The 26,726-nt window shown below is 39.6% G+C and overlaps 1 pseudogene; it reads left to right on the forward strand.

Annotated features, from left to right (window-relative positions):
* Nucleotides 1-2,134: 2,134 nt before the first annotated feature.
* LOC100345477 (E3 ubiquitin-protein ligase TRIM13-like) overlaps nucleotides 2,135-26,726 on the forward strand; it is a 28,186-nt pseudogene continuing 3,594 nt past the window's right edge.

Consider the following 26,726-nt stretch of genomic DNA (forward strand, 5'->3'; position numbering starts at 1 on the left):
AATCTTAATCTGTTTTTGCAAAAACTATAACGTCTCTGTTTAACAGTGTCTGCTTAATCAGTTACTCTGCCATTTCTAAAGTTAGGTCCTGTAAGCTCTTTTTAACTCTGTTAAATAGTTCTGAGTTATGTGATGATTTTGTGTACTAACTCTTATGTTCAAGTTTCTTTTTATTATTTCTGGTCTATTCAACAACAAGAAATATAGAATCCATATTCTGCCAAAGTAATCTGTGTACTCTACTGTCTGTTAAGTTATGATTGATAAAAAGCATTAAGTCTTAAAAAGTTATGTTAAATGTTGTTATGATCAGATCAGTCTAAAAGTGTTAAAATTGCCCTAAATGTTAAGGAATTCTATTTTGACCAGATACTCTAAGTTCTCTAGGCACCTTCAACAGACTTTCTGAAAATCAAAGTTTTAAATTCTCTGGACTTTTGATACCTCCAGAGGGGCCCCTGGAGATGTCAAAAGATATATCCCTCATCTCACAGAGATAATAACCAATTGGGCTGTTTAGATTAAAAGTGGTGCCAAGATGTAAAATGATGCTAAACTTCAGTTTCTTTCTAGCTGCTCCAGTCTCTGGCTCAGAAGCCAGATCCTTTAAAGAAAGACTGACAAAATCTAAAAAGCATCCCGTGGTCCTGATTTACATCACCTTAATGCCCAGACCTTAGGACTAAGATATGGAATCACCCGGAAACAGGCAAGGCAAATTGTAAAATCCTGCCCTTCCTGTGTTACATTTCTCTGGGTCCCTCACTATGGTGTATAGCTTTGGCAGATGGATGTTACCCATTTCCCTAAATTTGGTAAGCTAAAATACATATATGTCTCTTTAGATAACATGTTCAGGTTTTGTTTTTGCCACCCCGCAATCGGGTGAGGCTGCCAAACATGTCATCTCTCATTGGCTTCAGGCCTTTGCTGTTTTAGGAACCCCTATACAAATAAAGACTGATAATGGCCCAGCGTATACTTCCAACTCTTTTAAGCACTTCTGTACTAACTTCCACATCTCTCATAACACCAGGCTTCCTTATAATCCCCAGGGACAAGGTATTGTGGAACATGCACATGCCACATTAAAAAAAAAAATCATTTACAAAAAATAAAAAAGGGGGAATATGGGGCCATAGCACATTCCCCGCAAAAATGGCTATCACATGCTCTCTTCATCTTAAATTTTTTAATACTGGATAACCAAGGGAAATTTGCAGCTGATCGTCACTGGCATCCTGAAACCGAAAGACAACAAGTCTATGTGAAATGGAAAGACCCTGTAACTGCTCAGTGGTATGGACCTGACCCTGTTTTAATATGGGGACATGGACATGTTTCTATATTCTCAAAGAAAGACAATGAAGTGCGGTGGTTACCTGAGCGACTGGTGCAGCAAACAATGTCACGAAGCAGCCCCTTGATCATCATGACAACATTGCTGATCGGGATCCTGGCTCGCCGGCTCACATCAAGCCAAACTTACGTTACCACCTCTGTTGGTTCGCCGGTAGTTCTAAATTGTTCATGTACTTATGATAATGGAATTAAAACAGCAGGGTTTGTACAATGGGTAAGGAACAATCAAACCTTGTTCCGTATTGGGAGGGATATACTTGAAAATCAATGGCTTAATGTGACTGATCAATCAAAAAGGGAGAATAGGGCCGGCGCCGTGGCTCACTAGGCTAATCCTCCGCCTAGCGGCGCCGGCACACCGGGTTCTAGTCCCGGTTGGGGCGCCAGATTCTGTCCCGGTTGCCCCTCTTCCAGGCCAGCCCTCTGCTGTGGCCAGGGAGTGCCGTGGAGGATGGCCCAGGTGCTTGGGCCCTGCACCCCATGGGAGACCAGGAAAAGCACCTGGCTCCTGGCTCCTGCCATCGGATCAGCGCGCACCGGCCGCGGCAGCCATTGGAGGGTGAACCAACGGCAAAGGAAGACCTTTCTCTCTGTCTCTCTCTCTGTCCACTCTGCCTGTCAAAAAAAAAATAAATAAATAAAAAAAGGGGGGGGAGAATACTGATTTTAGCATATTAAAACTGGTCACATTGTCAGACTCCGGGGTATACCTTTGTCAACTCTGGAAAAAAGGCCTCGTTGATGTATTGGTTAAAACTGTTAAAGTAACTCTATGGTCAATTCCTCCTTCTCTGTCGAAAGTAGCAATTTCTGGCTACATTTAGCTGCCTCAGCTAATACATCATCCTTTTGTGTAAATACAGCCGATTCTCCTACAGACCTGTTAACTAATAATATCCTGGGAGATCCTTCTACTAAAAAGGAGTTTACAAAAATTACCGGCATAAACCCTACTTCTCTAAAAATTAGCAATTCGACCAAAAGGTTATACTATGTGCCTTGGCAATTAAACAAAACTCAGCTTTCTCGATTCAATGGGAGCAAAGCTCCTAAAGGATGGGTTTTTCTGGGTGATTATTATGCATATAGCTCTCTAGCTCCTCATGATAGGGGTAAATGCTCCCTTGGATGGGTTGCACCCCTCCTCAAACCTGCTGATAAGAATCTGTACAAAAGAAGATATACGTGTATGATTTATGAAGGATGTACTGATAATTTCCATGTTCCCGGGGATTGGGAAGCTTTTTTTCTTGCTGCCTCCATGGCAGGAGCTGCTGGGCTTGCTTATGCAAATACGGATTAAGAGAACTAGCATGTATTGTTACGAAAACTGTGAACACCACTGCTGCTGCCTTAGCCAATATTGCTGAGGAACTGTTACTGGAGAAATTGCAGGGTTCTTGTCTTTGCGCAAGAAAGAATTCAGGCGTGAGACAGAGAGTAGTGGGAGGTAAAATAACAAGGTTTATTAGGGAAGGGACATCCTTAAGGATGGATGGGCACCCCTCCAGACAGAGCCTGAGAGACTGGGGGGGGAGTGAGGTTACATGATGAGAGGAGAGATTACACCTGGCCAGACCAGGCAGGTGGCTCAGCAGAGAGGCTGAGTGCACAGTCCGGTTGAGGCCCAGGGTTTTTAAGGAGATGGGTCTTTGTCTTCACACATCTCCTCCTGAAACAAAGGATTTTATGGCTGTAAATACTAAGAAGCTCCTATCTGAGTTTTCCCTTGAAGGTATCAGACAAGAGGAAGTCTAGCTGGAGCCATCCTGAGTTTAGAGGAAGGGTGAGCAGGACCCCCTAGAGAATGGGGATCCAGAGCATGGTGTTTGAAATGCAGATACTGGGCTGCACCTGGGAGATTGTGGAAGATTTGTCAGGCAGAAGGGGCAGGGATCTCTGCCTGGCAGGTTATCAGGTAGAAGGGGGCAGGGCAGGATGCAAACACTGGGCTGCCCCTGAAGCATTATTGGGATAACTTTGAGATGTAGATGCATATGCTGGACATAGAAGTCTTCTCCGGAGGCCTTTGTCACACACACATAAGCTCATACCTAACTTTCTGCCTAACAGAACTTGATCAGGTCCGGACAGGTGTGTTGCTCATCCGGGCTGCCATTGACTACTTACTACTGAAAGATTGTATAAGCTGTGACTTGATTCCTGGAGGTTGCTGCTTTAATATCTCAAATAATGTTCCTTACATAAAATATCTGGTACAGCAGCTAAAAGTTGAACTTCAGCATATGTTTCTAACTAATCCCTTTTCTTTTGGTGGATCTCAATGGACCCACTGGTTTTGACGTTGCTGGGTCCTTTATTGCTGCTCCTGCTTTTTCTTCTGTGCCTCCCCTGTATATTCTGAGGCCTCTCTGTGTCATTTGGTGCCATTTGGTCTGAGATTTTAAAGTTGCATTCACAGCTTCACCCCCAAGCCAAAAAGGGTGGCATTGAATTCCAATGATGGGTAAGACTTGGTCTCCTTGTACCAACCTAAGACAGGAGCCTCAGAGGATGTCTGGGGTGTCCAATGACGGGTAAGGACAAGAAGAGACATGGGCAACCTAAGACAGGAACAATGCCTCAAAAAATAAAAAAGGGGGAAATGTGGGCAGCCACAGGCAGTTGCCCCTTTTGTTTACACTTAAACATATGGATGGAGACATCCTGGCACAGACAAAAGGCTAAGGAGATTCCAGGAAGAGGCAGGAAGAACCATATCTCACTGCTAAACTTCTCACAAGAGATGGTGTAGATAATCAGTCACACCTGAAACCTGCATTTATCACCTAGGTGTTTTATTATACCCTTGTAATCAATGATTGATAACATTTTGTGATCTGTTAAGCAGAAGAACCTTATTGGGAACCCTTTGTAACACCAAAAGTCTTTTGGATATGTAAATCTTTTGTGTGCCTTCTTGTGTATGACTGGTCATGTTTAAATACTACTGGACTTCTTGAATAAACGAGCCTTGATCAGGATTTGTCTTGGCTCCATTCTTTGCGTCCTTGTCCCCACATTCCCACTCTCTGTTTCAGGAAACTCAGTTCTTTGTGCTGCATGCCAGCACATGCCACAGTGCCAGCCCCTATGTATAACTCTTATGGCATCAGTAGAGACATTATGTCATATTATCCATTCCACATGAAAAGGGAATGGTGATGTGAATATGTGAAAACACTCAATCCATGCATGATGATATGAAGTACTCATGAACAAAAAATTGTATAACTTTTAGATATAGACAGATACACATATTAAGTGATTTTGTAAAGATGAGTTTAGTTAGACCAGTATAAATACACTAGTCATATGCTCTGTCAGATGCAGTCACAGGATCTGCAAATGTTTGGAGTTACCAAGTTTACATCCTTAACCAGAAGACATGGTGAATGAGATTTTAGAGTCTTTTTTAATGTATGATTAAATGAATAACTACAGTGAACTGGAAAATATGAATAAGAGGTTGGTGTTATTGCAAATGGGTCCAATAGAGGGGGAATCCTCTTGCAGTACTACAAATGAGTCATATAGAACAATAGTGTGAATAAGCTAGAAGGTAATATTCCAGATAAAATTTGCATCTGATATGCACCCCTAAAGATGTACATGTTTAGGATTCTGAGCTTTGAAAATAAGTACACATGAATGCAAATTCTTGCCATGTTATATTTTGCAAGGCAATTTTGTTATATTACGAAAACTTTGACCTACATTTCTCCTCACACAGAATTAAGAATTCAATCCATAAGTAGAGGTGTACTTCAAAGATTAAATAAGAAAAAATATACAAGACCCCATGGATATGCTTTTAATTAAACAGCATTTGAAAAATTTGTTCTCTTGCCATAGGTCATGGGACTCCAAATCCCATTAAGTTGACATTTACCAATGCCATCTTACTAGTTAAAGTGATCAGTTTAAGTTCATAATCGATCATAAATATAGCATTAAATGTCAAAGGGATTACATAAAAAAGATCAGTGCCTGCTAATAATAATTGATAGAATTAAAAAGCAGAGAATGATCCAACATGGAAAATAGGATACACAGCAGACTCATAGAATGACAAATGCCCTAAACAGCACTCTGGCCTCAGAATCAGCCCTTAAGGCATTCAGATCTGGCTAAAAAGCCCATGAGAGTTTCTCAGGCATGGAAAACCAAGAGACTGTGGCAAAAAATGACCTAAATGAAAGATCTCTGTGAGTGAGATCCTGGTGGAAAGAACGGGCCATCAAAGAAGTAGGTACCTTTCTCTGAAGGGAAGAGAGAACTTCCACTTTGATTATGGCCTTGTCTAAATAAGGTCAGAGTTTGTGAACTCAAGAGACTTCCATAGCCTTGGCAGCGCATGACAAGAGCCTCGGGTGATTACTGACACCATAAATAAGAGTGTCAATTGTTAAATCAACAACAGGAGTCACTGTGCACTTGCTCCCCATGTAGGACCTCTGTCCTTAATGTGTTGTACTATGAGAATTAACTGTAAAAGTAATCTTCAAACAGTACTTTGTACTCTCCCTGTCTTCCTCTCTCTCCTTCTCCCTCTCTCTCTTCTGAAAAGTCTGACTTTCAGGTAAGTAACTCAATAATTTTTTAAAAAAGAAACTAGGAAAGCAAAACAGTTTCAAGAAAAAAAAACATTTTAATAAGGACTCCAGAACAAACTATAAATGTGCTACTACTGCAGTTTTGTCACTATGATATACTAAAAGAAAAGTAATTAATGTCTATTATCATGTACTAATTTGAATGATTGATTATTGGTAATTAGAATTCAGTTTTAAATGAAAACATTTCAAGTGACAATATTCATCAGCCTAGTAGCCACTCCTTGGAATTTACCCAAAGGAATTTAAATTGGCAAACAGAAAAGAGGTCTGCACCCTAATGTTTATTGCAGCTCAATTCACAATAGCTAAGACCTGGAACCAACCTAAATGCCCATCAATGATAGACTGGATAAAGAAATTATGAGATATGTTCTCTTTAGAATACTATACCGCAGTAAGAAACAACGAAATCCAGTCATTTGCAACAAAATGGAGGAATCTGGAACACATCATGCTGAGTGAAATAAGCCAGTCCCAAAGGGACAAATACCATATGTTCTCCCTGATCAGTGATGACTGACTGAACACCAAGAGGGAAACTGTTGGAGTGAGGTGGACACTATGGGAAACGGTGGCTTGATCAGCATAGCCCTGACTGTTAATGAACAACTTAATACATTATCCCTCTTAGTAGTTTTTTTATCTGTTCTACTTAATATGACTGGTTTAGATCTGTAATTGATGCACAGTTATTCTTAAGTGTTGAAAATTAACTGAAATGTGATCCCTGTTGAACATGGTGGTGGGAATGGGAGAGGGAAAAGATGTATAATTTGGGACATGCTCAGGCTGACTTGCCCCAAGTGGTGGAGTTGGAAGCATACCAGGGGATTCCAATTCAATCCCATCGAGGTGGCATGTACCAATGCCATCTCACTGTTCCAGGTGATCAGTTTCAGTTCACAGTTGGTCATGGTGGAGGGACTGGGAGTCAAAGGGAGCACATAGACAGGTCTAGTACCTGCTAACGCTAACCGATGGAGTAAATAAAGGGGAGAGTGATCCAACATGGGAAGTGAGATACTCAGCAGACTCATAGAATGGCAGATGTCCTAAATAGCACTCTGGCCTCAGAATCAGCCCTAAAGGCATTCGGATCTGGCTGAAAAACTCATGAGAGTATTTCAGGCATGGAAAGCCAAGACACTCTGGCAAAAGATCTCTGCGAGTGAGATCCCAGTGGAAAGAACAGGTCATCAAAGAAGGAGGTACCTTTCTCTGAAGGGAGGAGAGAACCTCCACTTTGACTATGACCTTGTCTAAACAAGATAAGAGTCGGAGAACTCAGAGGGCTTCCATAGCCTTGGAAACTCATGACTGGAGCATAGGGAGATTACTGATGCCATAGACAGGAGTGTCAATTGGTAAAGTCAACAACAGGAGTCACTGTGCACTTACTCCTCATGTAGGATCTCTATCCTTAATGTGCTGTACATTGAGATTTAATGCTATAACGAGTACTCAAACAATATATTTCACTTTGTGTTTCTATGTGGGTGCAAACTGTTGAAATCCTTACTTAATGCATACTAAACTGATCCTCTGTAAAAAAAAAAAAAAAAAAAAAAGAAATTATCAATTCCCAACTTGACTCTCACTGGGATTAAACATGACAATAGGTCTGCTCTGATTTCATCATCATTTAAAAAAAAATCATCTATTATTTTTCACTTTATGTTTCTGTGTGGGAGCGAACTGTTGAAATCCATACTTGATGTATACTAAGCTGATCTCCTGTATATTAAGATAATCAAAAATGAATCTTGATGTGAATGGAAGGGGAGAGGGAGTGGGAAAGGGGAGGGTTGTGGGTGGGAGGGACGGTATGGGGGGGGAAGCCATTGTAATCCATAAGTCGTACTTTGGAAATTTATATGCATTAAATAAAAGTTTAAAAAAAAAAAAAGAAAAAGGTTGAAACAGGCTGGCGCCATGGCTCACTAGGCTAATCCTCCACCTGTGGCGCTGGCACTCTGGGTTCTAGTCCTGGTTGGGGTGCTGGTTCTGTCCTGGTTGCTTCTCTTTCAGTCCAGCTCTCTGCTGTGGCCCAGGAAGGCAGTGGAGGATGGCCCAAGTGCTTGGGCCCTGCACCCACATGGGAAACAAGGAGGAAGCAACTGACTCCTTGCTTTGGATTGGTGCAATGCCGGCCGTAGCAGCCATTTGGGGGGTGAACCAATGGAAGGAAGACCTTTCTCTCCATCTCTCTCTCTCTGTCTAACTCTGCCTGTCAAAAAAAAAAAAAAGGTTGAAACAAAGCACTCTCTCTTAATCTTACAAAGTCATGTGAATAGAAGGCACATCTGATTCATTCTATTAGGCCTTCCTAAAATTTAAAATTTTTTTTCTGACAACAGTGAATTTGGCTCATCATAGAAAATACTTTGAAGGCTCTTGTTAAAATTGTCCCTCTTTGAAAAAGTAAATTTTACTGCATGAATCTACAAGAGGTAAATTTTTGATTTACAAAACATTGGAAAACCAATTATGCTTAGTCTCTAATTTCTGATTTACTTTATAGAACAGAAATTACACAGAAAAATTTCACTTTATCTATTTTTTTTAAATATTTACTTACTTATTTGACAGACAGGAGAGAGACAGAGAGGTCTTCCCTTTGCTGGTTCACTCCCCAATGGCCACAATGGCCAGAGCTGAGCCAATCCAAATCCAGGAGCCAGGAGATTTTTCTGGGTCTCTCACATGGGTGCAGGGGTCCAAGCACTTGGGCCACCATCCACTGCTTTCCCAGGTCATTAGCACAGAGCTGGATTGGAAATGGAGCAGCCGAGACATGAACTGGTACCTGTATGGGATACCAGTGCCACAGGCAGAGGCTTAATGACTGTGGCACAGCACCGGCCCCCACTTTATCTAAATTTATGGTAAACCCATGAGTTGTATCACAACACAATTTTTTCCTTCCTTCCTTCCTTCCTTCCTTCCTTCCTTCCTTCCTTCATCCCTCCCTCCCTTCCTTCCTTCCTTTCTTCCTTCCTCTGTCTTTTTCTCTCTTTTTCTTTCTTCTTTCTTTCATTCTTTCTTCCTTTCTTTCTCTTTTTCTCTTTTTTTCTTTCTTCTCTCTCTTTATTTCTTTTTCTTTTCTTCTTTCTTTTTTCTTCTTTCTCTTTATTTCTTTTTCTTTTCTTTGTTCTTTTTCTTTTTTTTCTTTCTTTCTTTTTGTTAATTTTTCTGTGTCATGAAGCTTGCACATTGCATCCAAGGACATGGACCAGGGAGAGAGGCTTATGATTACTGTGTGCAAGAACTCTCCTCTTGAGGGTCAAAGCATCTGACATGGAAGCTCTCCTAGATTAAGTCCTCAAGTGCCTCTCTCAATAACAAGCAAGAGAAGGTGTGCTAACTGGAGAGCCTCTTTGGTTGAATTAACTCTGGGAGGTCTGAGTGTTGCTGGGGTCCTCATTGGGCTATAATAATGGGTCATGAATCATTTGAATGTGACTATTCACCACTAGAGGGCTCTGTAGGGTCGATTAAATTTTTACAATCATTGACACCTGATTCCCCACTGTTGTCCCTAGCTGCTCTTCTGGGGAAGAAAATCTGCTCCACTTACAGGATACTTAAGTCCAGCAGTGGAGGAAGCATAATTGAAAGAGCCCACAGCTGAGATAAAGGCAAAAAGACACTTGCTTCCATGTGAGAATGACTGAGAATACTGTCTTGGTTGGGTAAAACTCATCCTGAAGAGGATAAGGGACCTCTGCATCTCCAAGTGTATTTCTACCTCCCAGCTGTGAACCCAGACTAGGGCATCCATTGAATAAACAATGATTGCATACTTCTATGTGGTGATTCCCTGCTTAACATTGCCTGCTGAAATCTTGTTCCCATATACTTTTACCCAGCATGATTTGTCTTAATTTTTTCACTTCTCCCTGATAATACTCAACAATTTGCACACTGTGCTCTACATTTGACACCCTGACAGCACTTTCTTTTTGTGTGCACTATAAACCTGATAAATTGCTCTAATGATTTTTATTATTCCATCATTGTAAAAATTCCTGTATCATGTTCTTTAATAAGTTTGGCATAATACTGAACAGTGTTTGACACTGAAGACACTGTGTTTTTGCTTGCTAGTATTACCTAGATTGGGAGTAGTGATATCCTCTGATTATACCTTCAAATTGAACTAAAGAGAGCCTAAATTCTAAAACAGGAATAAAATTGCTGATAGTGGAGGTGAAGCTGAAGAGAAGGAAGCCAAGATTGGGCACTCTGGTGGTGTGAGTGAGCTGTTTATGGGTGATCTGTTCCTTATATAAAACCTGCAGGTTTGCCAAGTTATGTACCACTCAGTAACCTTCTTTCACATATCTTTAAGAATTCTGTCTCAAATCTCTCCCTTAATTTCATTTTCACAGTTACAGAAAATGAAGTTTTGAACAAAGCTGATGGTTATGGATTTAAATTATTTGCAGAAATTCTTTCTTTCTAATGCATGACTCACTGATGCTGAAAGTTCCCTCTTATCTCTCCCAGCAAGAATCCTTCATGGCCCACACTGCTGTTGGTGCTGTAGAAACTTACAGTGCTGAAGGGGTAGTCCAAAATGGAGGCTGTCATGATGAAATTCTCTGAGTGCACTATTTTAATATCAGGCAGTGGGTTAACGCCCAGGCCTGAAGTGCCAGCATCATTTATGTGAGCCACTTTAAGACCCAGTTGCTCCACTTTTGATTCAGCTCTCTGCTATGGCCTGGGAAAGCAGTAGAAGATGGCTCAAGTTCTTGGGCCCTTGCACCCACAAGTGAGACACAGAAGAAGCTCCTGGCTCTTGGCTTCTGATTGGCACAGCTCCGGCCATTATGGCCAATTGGGAAGTGAACCATCAGATGGAAGACCTCTCTCTCTGCCTCTCCTCTGTGTTACTCTGACTTTTGAATAAATAAATCTTTTTTTAAAAAGTTATTTGGCATATCACCTTTATTATAAAAATCACATCTGGGCAAGTTTTCGGCTCTGGATGCAACAGACTGTCACTGGCTAAGCGGTAATTACAGTGTACTGACTTCTTCCAGATGGCAGCAGAACCCACCAGCACAGCCCCTTCTCTGTGATGACACCACTCCACATGCCCACTGCTCTCCTGCATGCTGCTCTTGAGCTCTAGCCTTTTAGTTAGCAACCAATCAACCGCAGTTGGCTCTAATCACACATGCACATCATGCTGCAAATATCACCTGTTGAGAAAGGACTTACTGTTACAGACCCACTGGTGTGTGGGGACGGGGATGGCTGAGCACACCCTGGCACCTGCTCCTAAGAAGTGACACAAAGGGCCCCAGGTCTCAGAGCTTGCCCTTTGAGTGTTTACAGCATCTCTTGGTTTGGTTTGAAGAGGTCAATTATTTCTGAGTTTTCGGTCCAGTGATTTGACAGCTACCAAGAAATTAATTCTCCCATTCCTTAATCAGGCATTTGAAACTTATTAGCAATATGTGTATTTCTACATCTTTGAATAATGACTACTTCTCTGAAGGAAACAGTGAGAAACACCATGGAGGTTTCCTCTGGTAGGGTAAATCACACTTAGTAATATATGATTCGAATTAGTAGATCATTTTCCATTTTGACTTAAAGATCCTACCAGTTTCTGCTTACTACATTGTACTTCAGAACTCTTTCACATTAAATATGACTAATATGCATTTCCATATTTTGAAAGAGAGTATAAAAACATCTCACAGCTTTTAATAAAACTTTCCATTTCCCTTTTGCAGCAAAGAGACAAAATCAATTCAACACACCAGAATGAGAGGGGGGAAAAAAACTCAACTACCTATTTAATTGTTTTATTGGTAAATAGTTTAATTTGCGATTAGTGTTTCTTTTCTTTTTTTAATAACCAGAGATGCGCCGATCTGAAGCCAAGAGCCAGGTACTTTTTCCTGGTCTTCCATGTGGGTGCAGGGACCCAAGGACTTGACCATCCTCCACTGCTATCTCAGGCCATAGCTGAGAGCGGGATCAGAAGAGGAGCAGGTGGGACTAGAACTGGTGCCCATATGGGATGCCGGTGCCACAGGCAGAGGATTAACCTGTGCCATGATGCTGGCCCCTGGGATTAGTGTTTCAAGATATGAATTTTGAGGACAAACAGTTCAGCCCAGAACAATGAAAAGGGACCCACTGCTCTGCCTCAGAGGTGGGCAGTTCTAAGGAGGACTGAATATTTGAAGTTAGGAGTAGGGCTCCTCACAGCATTTTCAATACAATCGCTGTCTTATATGGCACCTGCATGAACACACATACACACACAGACACTTACACTTGTATACACATACACAAACCAGTATGGGATGTCTAAGTGTTTTGTATAGGTAAAATCAATATAATATCTGATATGATGAAATTAGGGAACAATTAACTGTGATGAGAAGTAGAAAAATGGTAATAAAATCTGCAGTTACACATATATATGCATCCACCATTCATTGTTCCTAAAAATTAAACATTAGAATACATGATTTCAAATACATGATTTCTAGAAATCATGCCTTACATCAATACAGACTAGTCTACATGAGAGATGTTTTCTTAAAGACCTTGCAAATTTTAACTTGTTGCTCTAAATTAGCCATTAGGATTATAGAACACATAGGAAAGAAACAATCCAAAAAGGCATAATCTATTGATGCAACTAAAATTTTGGCATATTCTCTCGTTTATCTTTTCATTACCTATTAAATTAAGTTCATACTTCATTATCAATGAATTTTCAATTCCTTGAAATTTTATGTATCATCTAAGGTTTTCAAAATTATTGTCAAAGGTGTTTTAAATACGTGAATGAATTTTACTAATTCAATGAACTTGGGGTGACTAGTACAGAATTTTTTTCTAAAGATGTATTTATTTATTTGAAAGTCAGAGCTACACAGAGAGAGAAGGGGAGGCAGAGAGATAGAGAGATCTTCCATCTGCTGGTCCACTCCACAACTGTCTGCAATGGCCGGAGTTGTGCCGATCCAAAGCCAGGAGCCAGGAGCTTCCTCCAGGTCTCCCACATGGGTGCAGGGGTCCAAGGACCTGGGCCACCTTCCACTGCTTTCCCAGGCCATAGCAGAGAGTTGGATTGGAAGTGGAGCAGCCAGGACTTGAACTGGCACCCACATGGGTTGCCAGCACCACAGGCGGCGGCTTTACCTGCTACACCAGAACTCTGGCCTCTAGAATTTTTTAATTGCTGAAGTATAACAACACATATGACACTTTGGCTTCCTCAAAGCCTCCAAAGGATGTCAATAACAATGTGACTCTCAGGATATTGACAATTGATTGATGATGTTAATTGTCAGAGTTAATGTGTCATTACTGTATGACAATTACAAGTAATTCATGAATTACTTGTTCATTACAATTCATTACAATTGAAAGATCTTTATAAAGATTTCTTATAGGCCAGCAAGTAGTTATATAGACCTACATTATTCTTAAATTGGTGAAAATTCCTTAAATATAAACAGAAATCCAACCCTCTAAATGCTCTTTAAATGGTCTCAAAAACAGCCGTGAATGAAAACATAACTGCTAAAATCTACTAAGATTGAGGCTGGTGCTGTGGCATAGTGGGTAAAGCTCCACTTCTGATCCAGCTCTCTGCTATGGTCTGGGGGAGCAGTAGAGGATGGCCCAAGCCTTTGGGCCCCTGAACCCTCTTGGGAGACTTGAAAGAAGCTCCTGCCTTCTGGCTTTGGATCAGTGCATGTCTGGTAGTTGCAGCCATCTGGAGAGTGAATGAGTGGATGGAAGACTTTCTCTCTCTCTCTCTCTCTCTCTCTGCCTCTGACTCTCTGTAACTTTACCTTTCAAAATAAATAAATCTTTTTTTTAAAATCTTCTGAGATTAAGTAACAGCATGGAAATTCAGTGATATTTGAATTTAGATTTTCTCTTTCCCTCTCCTCTCCTGAATCATTGTCAGTAAACTGCAGTCCAATTGTGTGAAGCCAAGAATGGGAAGTTTTCCTTTCTGCCAGTTGACTGGATACCTTGGATGTGAGAAATCATCTCTACTTCTCCTCCTTTCCATGGGCCTGTTGCTGTTCCTGTGCACTGTGAGTGCAATTGTGAGGTGGGCCCCAGGCCCAACTTGTGGATGGGCTCCACATTGGGCATGAGAACTCTTGGATACCTGCATCCATCAAATGGGATGTTCACAGTACAAAATTCTATGAAAAAAACTAACTAGATTTGTGTTTAGTTCAGGTTGGAGGGATGAAGCCATCATTAAGGAACAGTTATAGGGTACTGAGTTTGTAGCTGAAGTGGTAAATGTGTTCTTAATTGACAGCCATCATGATTCCATATATCTGTTAAAACCACTCAATTGTACACTCTGAATGGAAAAGTTACATGATAATTAAGTGAACATAATATCTCCATAAGTAATTAAAAATTTGTATTTCAGATCATTTTAAAACATGTACATTTAATTATTTGAATTCATGTAACACTTTATACACTAATATTCCAAAATCAAGTATGCATAAAATGAGAATTCTCATCTTTGTTATGCATTCTATATGTAGACATGGCTAAAAATGCTTGAGAAAACTAAACTTAATAGAATGATTAACTCAGGGAGCAGGTTTTCTGTGGATGGTGAAGAGGAAAGTGGTATTTATCTTATCTATGTCTGTTTCTAAAGAATATTAAATGAATTAATATAGGACTAAATATAATCAGACATGAGATGCATGAATGTATATATTTTCATTAATGATTATTACAAGATTGACTTGGATCTTAAGTCTTGTAAGATCCTCAGTCAATTCCACTCTGATTATCACTCTTTTTATGTTTACCACAGCAGCTACATTATATACATTTTTGTAGATTTAACACAAAATATGTATTAGTACTCAGGTCATTGATAAGCGGCTTGAAATTACAAGCGCTAATCACTATGTGGGAGGTATAACATTAATTCAGACAGAGGAATTGAATTGACAAAGGGAAGTCAGCAACAATTGAGTGTGGCTTTCCCACTTTGTCTTCTCAAGGATCCCCATTGAATCTATATCTCCAATTTCAAAATAAACAACTCCTGCTGGCACATTGTAGGGAATCCTGCAGGAGTCCCAAAAGAGTTACAGAGCACCACTAGCCCAAAAAGAAAGAGAAAAATCAAACCAAGATTGAGTTACTTTAGCTAATGCTACTAAGCACGAGGAACTGCCCAGATCTTCTGCCAGAAACAGACACAGCTTGTCAGCACGATAAGGACAGAAGAACATTACATCATAAAGAAGCAGCCAACCAGCTGGCCACTACTTTACTCCACCCACTTTACCGTATCACAATTGGTCTCACTCAGAAGGCTTCTATCACACCATTGGCCACACCCAAAACCAACTTCTGGTTGGTGACACCCAAAAAGGATGGGCCTGTGATTGAGGATGCCCTAGATCACAATCACTGCCCACCTACCCCAGAGAGGGGATAAAAATCAAGCCTCACAACTGCTTTCCATCCTCTTGGGCAACAATGGCTTATTGCAAGTGATGGCTGAGTGGATCTGCTGCATCTTGTCAAAGCTCTGCCAAATTGTTCACTGGCCAAAACTCTGCTTGCCAGACACTATATCTTCTATTTGCTTTGCAGTATTCTTTGCATTGTTCTGTATAAACATACTGACTTACATAAAAGCAGAAGGCATATTTGGCATAAAAGTTATTAATGTTATAAGAGATGTTTTTGGCAAGCTATTTATGATCAAAGTGCCCAGCCACTTTGGTAATATTTTCATCAAGATGTTTCCAGATTGTCAGTATGATTGTAGATTGGAGTAGCAGGGTTGGTGGTGAAATATGGGACGGGGGGCTTGAGATTGAAATTTGAAGAAATTGAAGGATAATATAGGAAATGATGAGGCATCTCATACTATTCTGTTTCTGTCTCAGGAGCAGTAGTAAAGTTTGTCAAGATGTCTTCTGATTGGTCATCCCAATAATTGGTATACAATGGTGAGATGATGAATATTTAATTGTGGAAGTAAGTCATCATTATAGGTTATTATATTTTTGATGAACTATTCTTGATTTATACCAATGCCATCTGTCTCATCATCAATCAAGATGAAATCTTCATAATTTTCATCTGTTTCCATACACTCCTGGGCTCTTTATTCACATTCCTGGGTTGTGTATCCAATTGGGAATTGATCCAGTGTAAAAGGTGATGAATGGAATCTTTGTATAATTCCATCTGGGCTCTGCAGTTCTACCATATATGTATATGGGTTTGTACTGATTATAGTCCAATTATTAATATCCATTGAATTTTATTCTTTTAAGGTTTTGATCAAACAGAAGGTGTAGTTGGAGATGAGCTTTCTCTACCAGTCACTGCTGTTCACTGACTGTTCATAAAATGTTAATGTCAAGACAGGACAACCACAGTAAAGGTTAAACAGGTTGTATATATTGTAGGAAGTATGTTTGGAAGAACCTTGAAGTTGATCTCATGGGGTTGCACAGGCAGATTGGCATCCCATCATCAGGGTAGATCAGTGTTATTGAGTGTTAAATTTAATGTCTGTGTCAGTGTAAATGTTGAAGATGTTGGGCTCAAACTCTGAGGTTGGACTCTTGTGCAGGATACTCACCAGGATGTCTAGTAGTTGGTTGTCATAAATCCATCCAAGGGCAGTAATGGTTTTATGAAGGTAGTGATGGCCTGTATTGTTGATGGATCCAGGTTGGGTTGGCTATTTCCTGGCATGATCCTACTTCAGATAAGCACAAGTTTTTTTTTTTTTTTAAAGATTTATTAATTTATTTGAAAGTCAGAGTTACACAGAGAGAGGAGAGGCAGGAAAGAGAGAGAGGTCTTCCATCCGTTGGTTGGCCAAAATGGCTGGAGCTGTGCCGATCTGAAGCCAAGAGCCAGGAGCTTCCTCTGGGTCTCCCACATGGGTGCAGGGGCCCAAGGACTTGAGCCATCTTCCACTGCCTTCCCAGGCCACAGCAGTGACCTGGATCAGAAGTGGAGCAGCTGGGTCTCAAATGGTGCCCATATGGCTTGCTGGCACCTCAGGCCAGGGCATTAACTTGCTGCACCACAGTGCTAGCCCCAGCACAAGAGTATTGACCTGAGTTTACAACAAATATTAACTCATCTCTCCTTGGGAGTTTTAATTGTTCTTTATTGCTTGTAGTCCAGTATGTGTTTCCTGGTCTGTTAGCTATAATTTCTTGTGAGGGTAACATTTGATCCTTAAATGTTTTTTTAAACTAACTTATAAGGTTTGACTTTGTGTTTTGAATTTTGTTGTGGTGTTACTTCTAATAAATCATTGGCATTTTGTGTTATGCTTTATGTGGGTGTTCTGTGTTTATTCTTGTTCTGGAGTTTAATTCAAAAACTGCAATGTCTAGGACATTTTGCAATTTTTTTTATTATTATTGTCTTGAAGTATTTCAGGTTTAATTCATCTGTTAAACCTTTCTATGTTACCACTAGCATGTGGATTATATGCCATATGGTAGTTCCATATTATTTTTTATTGATTGATTTATTTGAAAGTCAGAGTTACAAAGAGAAAGGAGAGGCAGAGAGACAGAGAGAGAGAGAAAAAGAGAGAGAGAGAGAAAGAGAGAGGTCTTGCACTCAATAGTTCACTCCTCAATTGGCCTCAATGACCGGAGCTGCACCAATCTGAAGCCAGGAGCCAGGAGCTTCCTCCAGGTCTCCCATGCAGGTGCGGAGGCCCAAGGACTTGGGCCATCTTCTACTGTTTGTCCAGGCCATAGCAGAGCGCTGGATAGGAAGTTGAGCAGTCAGGACTAGAAACCGGCACTCATATGGGATGCCAGTGCTTCAGGCCAAGATGTTAACCCATGGCGGCACAGCACCAGCCCCAGTTCCATATGATGTCAAAATTTTCTGCCCATCTTTTATATCCCATAAAGTGGGATCCTTGATCACTTTCAATCACTATTGGGACTCCCAAGAGTGAAATCCATGTCCGTAAATACTAATAGTGTTGTCCTGGTTTGGGTGTTTGCATTCTCTAGCAATTTCCAGTCCTGTTTCAGTGTCTACTATTGTACATGCATATTTCTTTTGGAGCTTGAGTAATGGATCTATAAAGTCTATTTGTAGTAAACAACTAAATGTTCTAATTTTATAATTTAATGGTGGTTCTCTGTGTATAAATCTTGGTGATATATTTGGACAATCTGTACACATTTTAATAGCATTCTTACACTGTTGCTACGTAATGGGTAGGTTTCAATCAGGAACCCATTTGTACATTGCATGTGTTCCTATATGTCCTAGCCATTGATGTAATTGAAGAGTTTCTTTTGTTATCTCTAATGGATCAGTATTAACTATTTTCCATTTGGATTTTTCTTTAATTTTAGTGTATTTTTACTTTATAGTCTCAATTTTGTTTAGTGATTTTCAATTTAGGTATGTTAATTTACCAATTATTAGGGTTTTTTTTTTAGCTTAATAGTTGCTATTTGATCTAAATCTGTCTACCACCTCATTGTATTGTGCTTCATGATTGGGTTTATTAGTACTGGCATCTACATGAGTAATCATTATTTTAAGTTTGTTAAATCATTATTTTAAGTTTATTTGGACTCAGATATCCTAGCACATGTCTCATTGGACCATATATCTTTACCACAGATTTGCCAATTATTTTTCTTCCATTTACTAGGCGAAATTGTGACTGCATTGTATGAGCACTGTGAATTATTGCAAATGTAAATGTGTTTGTGTCCTTCTTGGATTGTTTTTTTCTACTGCTAACCAAATTGCAAGCGTTTCTGCATGTTGTGCTGAATTGTCTATTCCCTCTTTTGTCAGGATCATTCTATCTGAGGGTCTACAGGCTGCACCTTTCCAGGGTCTACCAAGGCTGAGCCACCTGTAAACCAGGCATTCCTGAGTTGCTCTGATCAGGTTGGTCCCCAAGTGCCAATGGGTTTAGGTGGTGGGTTTTGTGTTTGTGGTGGTGGAGTTGTCATCTCAGCCACCTGTGCAGTGACTTTTGATATGTTGCCACCTGTCTTTGCCTGTCTTTGCAGCTATTGGGATTGATCTTACAAGTTCTTTCTCAGCTGTGGTATTGTCTGCATTTGCAAAGGAAGATAATTTTTGTGTGTTGATTTTATATCCTGCTACTTTATCAAGCACATCTGGGAGTTCCAATAGTCTCTTTTTTAAAAGAAAGCTTTTATTTAATGAATACAAATTTCATAGTACAGCTTTAAGAATATAGTGGTTCTTCCTCCCCATTTCTGCCCTCCAAGCCCACTGGCTACTCCCTCTCCCATCCCATTCTTCATTAAGATTCATTATTAATTAACTTTATATATAAAAGACCGACTCTGTACTAAGTAAAGATTTAAACAATTTGTACACACATGCACACAGTATACAGTACTGTTTGAAAACAAGTTTTGCAATTAATTATCATAGTACAACTCATTAAAGACAGAGGTCCTACATGGGGAGTTAAGTGCACAGGACTCCAGTTGTTGATTGAACAATTAACTCTTATTTATGGTGTCAATGATCACCTGAGTCTCTTCACATGAGCTGCAAAGTCTATGGAAGTCTTTTGAGTCGACAAACTCCAGCAATATTTAGACAGGGCCATAAGCAAAGTGGAAGTTCTCTCCTCTCTTCAGAGAAAAGTACATCCTTCTTTGATGGCCCCTTCTTTCCAATGGGATCTCACTCACACAGATCCTTCATGTAGAACATTTTTTGCCACAATGTCTTGGCTCTCCATACCTGAAATGCTCTCATGGGCTTTTTAGGAAGATCTGAATGCCTTAAGGGCTGATTCTGAGGTCAGAGTGCTGTTTAGGGCATTTCTCATACTATGAGTCCGCTGTGCGGTCTGCTTCCCATGTTGGAACATCTCTGCTTTTTAATTCTATCTATTGTTATTACCAGACACTTGGTCTTATTTATTTGATCCCTTTGACACTTAACCCTATCTATATGATCAATTATGCACTTAATATAATCACTGTAATACATAAGGTGGCATTGAAGCCATCCAGCTTAATGAGATTGAGAGTCTCATGGCACATTTTTAGGTTTACCCTTAGGTAAGTCTGTGGGAATGTGCTCCAAACTGTACAGCTTGTATCTCTCTTATTTCCACCCTTATTTTTTACTGGGATATATTTTCCATTGAATTAATACACCTATGATTAATTCTATTTTAAGTAAAGAGTACAACCAATGGTATTATGTAGAAAAAAATGAGATAATAAGCTGTTCCTTGACATTCAAGACAAGGGCTGTTCAAGTCTTTGCTTCTCATCGTATCAATTTTACTTCTACAGGTTTCCTTTTAGGTGCTCTGTTAGTTGTCACAGAATAGGGAGAACATATGGTATTTGTCCCTTTGGGACTGCCTTATTTCACTAAGTATGATTTTTCCAGATTCATCCATTTTGTTGCAAATGACCCATCTTCCATTGATGGGTGACTAGGTTGTTAATTCCATATATTAGCTATTGTGAATTGAGGTGCAATAAACATGAAAGTGCAGATAACTCTTTTGATGGCTGATTTCATTTCCCTTGGGTAAATTCTAAGGAATGGGATGGCTGGGTCATATGATAGGACTATATTCAGATTTCTGAACTATCTCCAAACTGTCTTCTATAGTGATTTTACCAGTTTGCATTCCCACCAACAGTGAATTAGTGTACCTTTTCCCCCAAATCCTCACCATCATTTATTGTTTGTTTATTTCTGTATGAAAGCCATTCTAAACAGAGTGAGGTGAAGCCTCATTGTGGTTTTGATTTGCACTTCCATGATAGCTAATGATCCTGAACCTTTTTTCATGTGTCTGTTGGTCATTTGGATTTCCTCTTTTGAAAAATGTCTGTTTAAGTCCTTGGCCCATCTCTTAACTGGGTTGATTGTTTTGTTGTTGTGGAGTTTCTTGATCTCTTAGATTCTGGTTATTAATCCTTTATCAGTTGAATAATTTGTGAATAATTTCTCCCATTCTGTTGGTTGCCTCTTCTTTTTCTTGACTGTTTCTTTTGTCATACAGAAACTTGTCAATTTGAAGTAATCCTGTGTGCTAATTTTGGTTTTGACTGCCTGTGCCTCCAGGGTCTTTTCCAAGAACTCTGCCTGGCCAATGTCTTGCAGGGTTTCCCCAATGTTCTCTAATAATTTGATGAAATCAGATCATAGATTTATATCTTTAATGCATGTTGAGTGGATTTTTGTGTAAGGTGTAAGGTAGGGGTCTTGTCTCATACTTCTGCATGTGGAAATCCAGTTTTCCCAGCAGCATTTGTTGAAGAGGCTGCCCTTCCTCCAGGGATTGGTTAGCTCTTTGGTCAAATATAAGTTGGTTGTAGATGTTTGGATTGATTTATGGTGTTTCTCGTCTGTTACACTGATCTGTCCATCTGTTTTTGTACCAGTACCAGGCTGTTTAGATTATAATTGTCTTGTATGATGTCTTAAAGTATGGTATTGTGATGTCTCCAACTTTGTTTTTGTTGTATAAGATTGTTTTAGCTATTCAAAGTCTCCTGTGGATCCATATGAATTTAAGCACCATTTTTTCTAGATCTGAGAAGAGTGACATTGGTATTTTGATTGGTATCACATTGACTTTGTAAATTACTCTCTGAAGAATGGACATTTTGATGTATTGATTCTTCCAATCCATGAACATGGAAAATTTGTCCATTTTTTGTGTCTTCTTTTATTTCTTTATTTAATGTTTTGTAATCTTCATTGTAGAGATCTTTGACATCCTTTGTTAAGTTTATTCCAAGGTATTTGACTTTTTTGTAGCTATTGTGAATGGGATTGACCTTAGAAGTTCTTTCTCAGCCATGGCATTGTCTGTGTATACACAGGCTGTTGGTTTTTGTGTATTGATTTTATATCTTGCTACTTTATCAAACTCTTCTATGAGTTCCAGTAACCTCTTAGTGGATTCTGTTGGGTCCTCTATATATAGAATCATGTCATCTGCAAATAGGGATAGTTTGACATCCTCTTTCCTGAATTGTATCCCTTTGATTTCTTTTCTTGCCTTATGACTCTGGCTAAAACTTCCAGTACTATATTGAATAGCAATGGTGAGAGTGGGCATCCCTGACTGGTACTGGATCTTAATGGGAGTGCTTCCAACTTTTCCCCATTCAGTATGAGTTGGTCGTGGGTTTGTTATGAATTGCCTCGATTGTGTTGAAGAATGTTCCTCTAAACCCAATTCGCTTAGATTTTTCATCATGAAAGGGTGTTGTATTTTGTCAAATGCTTTCTCTGCATCTAATGAAATAAGCATATGGTTTTTGTTCTTCAATTTGTTGATGTGATGTATCACATTGATTTGCAAATGTTGAACCATCCCTGCATACCAGGAATGAATCACATTTGGTTCAGGCGAATGATCTTTTTGTCGTGTTGTTGGATTCAATTGGCCAGAATTTTGTTGAAAATTTTTGTGTCTATGTTCATCAGGGAAATTGGTCTGTAATTCTCTTTTTCTGTTACATCTTTTTCAGCTTTAACAATTAAGGTGATGCTGGTTTCATAGAAAGAATTTGGGTGGATTCTTTCCCTTTCAATTTATTAAAAATTTTCAGAAGAATTGGTTAGTTCTTTAAGTATTTGGTAGAATTCAGCAGTGAATCTATCCAGTCCAGGGCTTTTCTTTGTTGGGAGGGTCTTCATTACTAATTCAATTTCTGTCTTTGTTATGTGTCTGTTTAGGTTTTCTACATCTTCATGGCTCAATTTAAGTATGTTGTAAGTGTCCAAGAATTTATCTATTTCTTCTAGGATAAGATGAGTAAAAATAGAGGCATACTTGTGTGCCTCACAGTAGAAAATAAAGAAATTACATGTTTACATGTCTTTATATTTAAAAATGCAGTCAGAATGACAATACTTATTGCACATCTTGGAGTACCAATGGTATTTATTTATTTATTTATCTATTTTGACAGGCAGAGTGGACAGTGAGAGAGAGAGAGACAGAGAGAAAGGTCTTCCTTTGCCGTTGGTTCACCCTCCAATGGCCGCTGAAGCTGGCACACTGCGGCCGGCGTACCGTGCTCATCCAATGGCAGGAGCCAGGTACTTATCCTGGTCTCCCATGGGGTGCAGGGCCCAAGGACTTGGGCCATCCCTAACTGCACTCCCTGGCCACAGCAGAGAGCTGGCCTGGAAGAGGGGCAACTGGGACAGAATCCAGTGCCCCAACTGAGACTAGAACCCAGTGTACCAGCACTGCAAGGTGGAGGCAATGGTGTTTTTATATTTTCCATATACAAAATAATCATATGATATTCAGCTTTAAAATACTAGTATGCTTGTGAGAAAGTTAGAATTGGAGTCATTATAGAAGATAACCAATTTTAAAATTAAAATATTTTAATTCTAAAATAATTTTAATTAAAATAAAGATGAAGGAAGAGGGGCAGATGACATCAGGTAATAGTTATGAAAATCTAGTTATATAGGAATAATCAGTTCTTAGCTTTCCCAGTACAGCAAAGTAACTATAGATCACAATATTGCATTGTATACTATATGAACAATTAGAGGGGAGGAGCTGATGAGCTTAGAAAAAAACTATAAGGAAATGGAAACACTAGAGGGTCTACGCGACAGTGCTCCAAGGGGAGTGCACGCCACACAGACAACAGCGGGGAGACTTGGGACGCTCAGGGCTCCGAGTCCACACATCGGCGCTGGAAGGGGAGGTGAGCTCAATAACCCGAGACATTGGTGGGGAAACGGGGGTCAGAATCTAGAGGGGGGCCGGAAAGTGCAGCAAACTCACTACCGGAAAGAAGGAAAAAAAAAAAAGCTTCGGGGTTTCTCTTCCCCCTAACCTTGCAAAGGTTACAAGGCTGCAACACTTGAAGAATTCCCAAGAGACAAAGAGCAGGCCTCCTCTTTGGATTTACATATCAATGGGGGAGAGTTAAGGAACTGAGTCACTACAATTCAGTAGCCTAGGCAACCCAGTGGGAGTCCAGAGGAGCCAAAGACTGGAAGCTAAATACCATCAATGCTGCACAGCCCTGCCCTGCGGTGTTACTTACCCCCTGAATAAATAAAATAAATAAATAAATAAAAAGAGAGATTTACCACGCATAACCTGAGGGTGTCACCTTTGCACACCCTTAACCAGGAAGAACCAGGCAGAGCTCTCAGGCCACACCCATCTCAAGCCTCCAAGGCTCCTCCAACAGCAGGCAGTCCACTTAACAGGGACACAGTATAAAAAAAAAAAAAGAAAAGAAAAAAAAAACGCACAGTGACGCAAGAAGAATTAACTATGCCGAGTAACAAACACAGAAATAGAGGGAGCAAGATCAACGATGACACTATGATGCCTCCAAATAAGCAAAACACCCCAAGCCAAGAGTATGAAGATGATGAGATAGAAGAAATGCAAGATACGGATTTCAAAAAATTTATGATAAGAACATTTAGAAGTTTTCAAAAGCAAATCCTTGAACTACAGAAATCCTTAATGGACAAGATTGAAAATCTCTCTCGTGAAAATGAAATTTTAAGGAAGAGTCAAAATGAAACTCAGAAACTAGTAGAACGGGAAAGTGTAATAGTCAAGAGAAATCAAAATGAAATGAAGAGCTCAATAGATCAAATGACAAACACATTAGAAAGCCTTAAAAACAGAATGGGTGAAGCAGAAGAGAGAATATCGGACTTAGAAGATAGAGCACAGGAAAACATACAGTCAAACCAAAGAAAAGAAGAGGAAATTAGAAACCTAAAAAATATTGTTGGGAATCTACAGGATACTATTAAAAAAACCAACATTCGGGTTCTAGGAGTTCCTGAAGGCATGGAGAGAGAGAAAGGATTGGAAGGCCTTTTTAGTGAGATACTAGCAGAGAACTTTCCAGGTTTGGAGAAGGACAGAGATATCCTAGTACAGGAAGCTCATAGAACCCCCAATAAACATGACCAAAAGAGATCCTCACCACGACACGTGGTAATTAAACTTACCACAGTGAAACATAAAGAAAAGATCCTAAAATGTGCAAGAGAGAAACGTCAGATTACTCTCAGAGGATCTCCAATCAGACTCACAGCAGACTTCTCATCAGAAACACTACAGGCTAGGAAGGAATGGCGAGACATAGCACAGGTGCTAAGAGAGAAAAATTGCCAGCCCAGAATATTATATCCTGCCAAGCTCTCATTTGTGAATGAAGGTGAAATAAAGACCTTTCATAGCAAACAGAAATTGAAGGACTTTGTGGCCACTCGTCCGGCCCTGCAAAAGATACTTAAAGATGTGCTACACTCAGAAACACAGAAACACGGCCATCAATATGAAAGAAGGGAAAGGAAGAACACCTACCAGTAAAAGAGCATGGGAAGCTTAAAGCATATACTAGAAAATATTTCCGGGAAAATGGCAGGGCAAAGTCACTACATATCAATTGTCACATTGAACATTAATGGTCTGAATTCTTGAGTTAAAAGACACCGTTTGGCTGACTGGCTCACAGAACACAACCCAACTATTTGTTGCCTACAAGAAACACATCTCTCTAACAAAGAGGCATGCAGACTGAAAGTGAAAGGTTGGAAAAAGATATTCCATGCCAACAGAAACCAAAAAAAAGCAGATGTAGCCATATTAATATCAGACAAAATAAACTTTAATACAAAAACTGTTAAGAGAGACAAAGAGGGACACTATATAATGATTAAGGGTTCAATTCAACAGGAAGATGTAACTATTATAAATGTATATGCACCTAATTACAGGGCACCAGTCTATTTAAAAGATATGTTAAGGGACTTAAAGGGAGATTTAGATTCCAATACAATAGTACTGGGGGACTTCAATACTCCACTCTCAGAAATAGACAGATCATCCGGACAGAAGATCAACAAGGAAACAGCAGATTTAATTGACACTATTGCCCAAATGGATCTAACAGATATCTACAGAACTTTCAACCCTACATCTACAGACTTCACATTCTTCTCAGCAGCGCATGGAACCTTCTCTAGGATTGATCACATACTAGGCCATAAAGCAAGTCTCAGCAAATTTAAAAGAATTAGAATCATACCATGCAGCTTCTCAGACCACAGCGGGATGAAGCTGGAAATTAGCAACTCAGGAAACCCCAGAAAGTATGCAAACACATGGAGACTGAACAACATGCTCCTGAATGAACACTGGGTCATTCAAGAAATCAAAAGAGAAATCAAAAACTTTCTGGAAGTAAATGAAGACAACAACACAACATATCAAAACTTATGGGATACAGCAAAAGCAGTATTGAGAGGCAAATTTATAGCAATAGGTGCCTATATCAAGAAATTGGAAAGGTACCAAATAAATGAGCTTTCAGCGCACCTCAAGGACCTAGAAAAACTGCAGCAAACCAAACCCAAAGCAAGTAGGAGAAGAGAAATAATTAAAACCAGAGAAGAAATTAACAGGATTGAATCCAAAAAAACATTACAAAAAATCAGCTAAGCGAGAAGCTGGTTTTTTTTTTTGAAATGGAAACACTAATTACTTGATTGATCTACTTATACATGTTTTGAAATATTGGATTATACTCCCTAAGTTTTACAAGTACCACATGTTGATACAAAAGACGAAATAGTTGTTTTCTGGGAAAAAAATAAAAGCTTTATAGAAATGATGTATATGTGGGGCCAGTGCTGTGATGTAGTGGGTAAAGC

This window comes from Oryctolagus cuniculus, chromosome 12 (assembly GCF_964237555.1).
Source record: "Oryctolagus cuniculus chromosome 12, mOryCun1.1, whole genome shotgun sequence".
NCBI classification, from domain to species: Eukaryota; Metazoa; Chordata; class Mammalia; order Lagomorpha; family Leporidae; genus Oryctolagus; species Oryctolagus cuniculus.